Below are 5,801 nucleotides of genomic sequence, written 5' to 3' on the forward strand. Positions count from 1 at the left end.
GGAAAATGGAAAAAGGTTGTGCCCAGGGGCCCCTGGCCCTGACTGCAAAAAATCCTTATATCGAAGGATGGACCCCACACCAAAGTTGTCCCCACCTCAAACTTGTGCTGCCCTGATAGACCCAAGGGAGCCCTACAAACTGACATCAGGAACCTGGACTGCTGAGTTTTCTTTCCCAGGGAAAATGGAAAAAGGATGTGCCCAGGAGCCCCTGGCCCTGGGACCCTGGCCCTGACTGCAAAAAATCCTTATATTGAAGGATGGACCCCACACCGAAGTTGTCCCCACCTCAAACTTGTGCTGCCCTGATAGACCCAAGGGAGCCCTACAAACTGACATCAGGAACCTGGACTGCTGAGTTTTCTTTCCCAGGGAAAATGGAAATAGGATGTGCCCAGGGGCCCCTGGCCCTGACTGCAAAAAATCCTTATATCGAAGGATGGACCCCACACCGAAGTTGTCCCCACCTCAAACTTGTGCTGCCCTGATAGACCCAAGGGAGCCCTACAAACTGACATCAGGAACCTGGACTGCTGAGTTTTCTTTCCCAGGGAAAATGGCCAAAGGATGTGCCCAGGGGCCCCTGGCCCTGGGCTACGACATCACTGCAAAAACTCCTAATATCGAAGGATGGAGCCCACACCGAATTTGTCCCCACCTCAAACTTGTGCTGCCCTGATAGACCCAAGGGAGCCCTACAAACTGACATCAGGAACCTGGACTGCTGAGTTTTCTTTCCCAGGGAAAATGGAAAAAGGATGTGCCCAGGGGCCCCTGGCCCTGACTGCAAAAAATCCTTGTATCGAAGGATGGACCCCACATCGAAGTAGTCCCAACCTCAAACTTCTGCTGCCCTGATAGACCCAAGGGAGCCCTACAAACTGACATCAGGAACCTGGACTGCTGAGTCTTCTTTCCCAGGGAAAATGGAAAAAGGATGTGCCCAGGGGCCCCTGGCCCTGGGCAGGGGCCTAACTGCAAAAAATCCTTATATCGAAGGATGGACCCCACACCGAAGTTGTCCCCACCTCAAACTTGTGCTGCCCTGATAGACCCAAGGGAGCCCTACAAACTGACATCAGGAACCTGGACTGCTGAGTTTTCTTTCCCAGGGAAAATGGAAAAAGGATGTGCCCAGGGATCCCTGGCCCTGACTGCAAAAAATCCTTATATCGAAGGATGGACCCCACACCGAAGTTGTCCCCACCTCAAACTTGTGCGGCCCTGATAGACCCAAGGGAGCCCTACAATCTGACATCAGGAACCTGGACTGCTGAGTTTTCTTTCCCAGGGAAAATGGAAAAAGGATGTGCCCAGGGGCCCCTGGCCCTGGACAGGGCCTTCACTACAAAAAATCCTTATATCGAAGGATGGAGCCCACACCGAAGTTGTCCCCACCTCAAACTTGTGCTGCCCTGATAGACCCAAGGGAGCCCTACAATCTGACATCAGGAACCTGGACTGCTGAGTTTTCTTTCCCAGGGAAAATGGAAAAAGGATGTGCCCAGGGGCCCCTGGCCCTGACTGCAAAAAATCCTTATATCGAAGGGTGGACCCCACATCGAAGTTGTCCCAACCTCAAACTTGTGCTGCCCTGATAGACCCAAGGGAGCCCTACAAACTGACATCAGGAACCTGGACTGCTGAGTTTTCTTTCCCAGGGAAAATGGAAAAAGGATGTGCCCAGGGGCCCCTGGCCCTGGGCTGAGCCCTCACTACAAAAAAACCTTATATCAAACGATGACCCCACACCGAAGTTGTCCCCACCTCAAACTTGTGCTGCCCTGATAGACCCAAGGGAGCCCTACAAACTGACATCAGGAACCAGGACTGCTGAGTTTTCTTTCCCAGGGAAAATGGAAAAAGGATGTGCCCAGGGGCCCCTGGCCCTGACTGCAAAAAATCCTTATATCGAAGGATGGACCCCAGACCGAAGTTGTCCCCACCTCAAACTTGTGCTGCCCTGATAGACCCAAGGGAGCCCTACAAACTGACATCAGGAACCTGGACTGCTGAGTTTTCTTTCCCAGGGAAAATGGAGAAAGGATGTGCCCAGGGGCCCCTGGCCCTGACTGCAAAGAATCCTTATATCGAAGGATGGACCCCACACCGAAGTTGTCCCCACCTCAAAATTGTGCGGCCCTGATACACCCAAAGGAGCCCTACAAACTGACATCAGGAACCTGGACTGCTGAGTTTTCTTTCCCAGGGAAAATGGCCAAAGGATGTTCCTGGGGGCCCCTGGCCCTGAGTGCACAAAATCAATATATCGAATGATGGAGCCCACACCAAAGTTGTCCCCACCTCAAACTTGTGCTGCCCTGATAGACCCAAGGGAGCCCTACAAACTGACATCAGGAACCTGGACTGCTGAGTTTTCTTTCCCAGGGAAAATGGAAAAAGGATGTGCACAGGGGCCCCTGGCCCTGGACAGGGCCCGCACTACAAAAAATCCTTATATCGAAGGATGGAGCCCACACCGAATTTGTCCCCACCTCAAACTTGTGCTGCCCTGATAGACCCAAGGGAGCCCTACAAACTGACATCAGGAACCTGGACTGCTGAGTTTTCTTTCCCAGGGAAAATGGAAAAAGGATGTGCCCAGGGGCCCCTGCTCCTGGCCAGGGGCCTCACTGCAAAAAATCCTTATATCGAAGGATGGACCCCACACCGAAGTTGTCCCCACCTCAAACTTGTGCTACCCTGATAGACCCAAGGGAGCCCTACAAACTGACATCAGGAACCTGGACTGCTGAGTTTTCTTTCCCAGGGAAAATGGAAAAAGGATGTGCACAGGGGCCCCTGGCCCTGGACAGGGCCCGCACTACAAAAAATCCTTATATCGAAGGATGGAGCCCACACCGAATTTGTCCCCACCTCAAACTTGTGCTGCCCTGATAGACCCAAGGGAGCCCTACAAACTGACATCACGAACCTGGACTGCTGAGTTTTCTTTCCCAGGGAAAATGGAAAAAGGATGTGCCCAGGGGCCCCTGGCCCTGACTGCAAAGAATCCTTATAACGAAGGATGGACCCCAGACCGAAGTTGTCACCACCTCAAACTTGTGCTGCCCTGATAGACCCAAGAGAGCCCTACAAACTGACATCAGGAACCTGGACTGCTGAGTTTTCTTTCCCAGGGAAAATGGAAAAAGGATGTGCCCAGGGGCCCCTGGCCCTGGGCTGGGGCCTCACTACAAAAATCCTTATATTGAAGGATGGACCCCACACCGAATTTGTCCCCACCTCAAACTTGTGCTGCCCTGATAGACCCAAGGGAGCCCTACAAACTGACATCAGGAACCTGGACTGCTGAGTTTTCTTTCCCAGGGAAAATGGAAAAAGGATGTGCCCAGGGGCCCCTGGCCCTGACTGCAAAAAATCCTTATATCGAAGGATGGAGCCCACACCGAATTTGTCCCCACCTCAAACTTGTGCTGCCCTGATAGACCCAAGGGAGCCCTACAAACTGACATCAGGAACCTGGACTGCTGAGTTTTCTTTCCCAGGGAAAATGGAAAAAGGATGTGCCCAGGGGCCCCTGGCCCTGGGTTGGGTCCTCACTACAAAAAACCTTATATTGAAGGATGGACCCCACACCGAAGTTGTCCCCACCTCAAACTTGTGCTGCCCTGATAGACCCAAGGGAGCCCTACAAACTGACATCAGGAACCTGGACTGCTGAGTTTTCTTTCCCAGGGAAAATGGAAATAGGATGTGCCCAGGGAACCCTGGCCCTGACTGCAAAAAATCCTTATATCGAAGGATGGACCCCACACCGAAGTTGTCCCCACCTCAAACTTGTGCTGCCCTGATAGACCCAAGGGAGCCCTACAAACTGACATCAGGAACCTGGACTGCTGAGTTTTCTTTCCCAGGGAAAATGGCCAAAGGATGTGCCCAGGGGCCCCTGGCCCTGGGCTACGGCATCACTGCAAAAACTCCTAATATCGAAGGATGGAGCCCACACCGAATTTGTCCCCACCTCAAACTTGTGCTGCCCTGACAGTCCCAAGGGAGCCCTACAAACTGACATCAGGAACCTGGACTGCTGAGTTTTCTTTCCCAGGGAAAATGGAAAAAGGATGTGCCCAGGGGCTCCTGGCCCTGACTGCAAAAAATCCTTGTATCGAAGGATGGACCCCACATCGAAGTAGTCCCAACCTCAAACTTCTGCTGCCCTGATAGACCCAAGGGAGCCCTACAAACTGACATCAGGAACCTGGACTGCTGAGTCTTCTTTCCCAAGGAAAATGGAAAAAGGATGTGCCCAGGGGCCCCTGGCCCTGGGCAGGGGCCTCACTGCAAAAAATCCTTATATCGAAGGATGGACCCCACACCGAAGTTGTCCCCACCTCAAACTTGTGCTGCCCTGATAGACCCAAGGGAGCCCTACAAACTGACATCAGGAACCTGGACTGCTGAGTTTTCTTTCCCAGGGAAAATGGAAAAAGGATGTGCCCAGGGGACCCTGGCCCTGACTGCAAAAAATCCTTATATCGAAGGATGGACCCCACACCGAAGTTGTCCCCAACTCAAACTTGTGCGGCCCTGATAGACCCAAGGGAGCCCTACAATCTGACATCAGGAACCTGGACTGCTGAGTTTTCTTTCCCAGGGAAAATGGAAAAAGGATGTGCCCAGGGGCCCCGGGCCCTGGACAGGGCCTTCACTACAAAAAATCCTTATATCGAAGGATGGAGCCCACACCGAAGTTGTCCCCACCTCAAACTTGTGCTGCCCTGATAGACCCAAGGGAGCCCTACAAACTGACATCAGGAACCTGGACTGCTGAGTTTTCTTTCCCAGGGAAAATGGAAAAAGGATGTGCCCAGGGGCCCCTGGCCCTGACTGCAAAATATCCTTATAACGAAGGATGGACCCCACATCGAAGTTGTCCCAACCTCAAACTTGTGCTGCCCTGATAGACCCAAGGGAGCCCTACAAACTGACATCAGGAACCTGGACTGCTGAGTTTTCTTTCCCAGGGAAAATGGAAAAAGGATGTGCCCAGGGGCCCCTGGCCCTGGGCTGAGCCATCACTACAAAAAAACCTTATATCAAACGATGACCCCACACCGAAGTTGTCCCCACCTCAAACCTGTGCTGCCCTGATAGACCCAAGGGAGCCCTACAAACTGACATCAGGAACCTGGACTGCTGAGTTTTCTTTCCCAGGGAAAATGGAAAAAGGATTTGCCCAGGGGCCCCTGGCCCTGGGCCCCTGGCCCTGACTGCAAAGAATCCTTATATTGAAGGATGGAGCCCACACTGAAGTTGTCCCCACCTCAAACTTGTGCTGCCCTGATAGACCCAAGGGAGCCCTACAAACTGACATCAGGAACCTGGACTGCGGAGGTTTCTTTCCCAGGGAAAATGGAAAAAGGATGTGCCCAGGGGCCCCTGGCCCTGGGCTGGGGCCTCACTACAAAAAATCCTTATATCGAAGGATGGACCCCACACCGAAATTGTGCCCACCTCAAACTTGTGCTGCCCTGATAGACCCAAGGGAGCCCTACAAACTGACATCAGGAACCTGGACTGCTGAGTTTTCTTTCCCAGGGAAAATGGAAATAGGATGTGCCCAGGGGCCCCTGGTCCTGGGCTGGGCCCTGACTGCAAAGAATCCTTATATCGAAGGATGGACCCCACACCGAAGTTGTCCCAACCTCAAACTTGTGCTGCCCTGATAGACCCAAGGGAGCCCTACAAACTGACATCAGGAACCTGGACTGCTGAGTTTTCTTTCCCAGGGAAAATGGAAAAAGGATGTGCCCAGGGGCCCCTGGCCCTGACTGCAA

The sequence above is a fragment of the Lonchura striata genome, unplaced genomic scaffold (assembly GCF_046129695.1).
Source record: "Lonchura striata isolate bLonStr1 unplaced genomic scaffold, bLonStr1.mat Scaffold_116, whole genome shotgun sequence".
Taxonomy (NCBI): domain Eukaryota; kingdom Metazoa; phylum Chordata; class Aves; order Passeriformes; family Estrildidae; genus Lonchura; species Lonchura striata.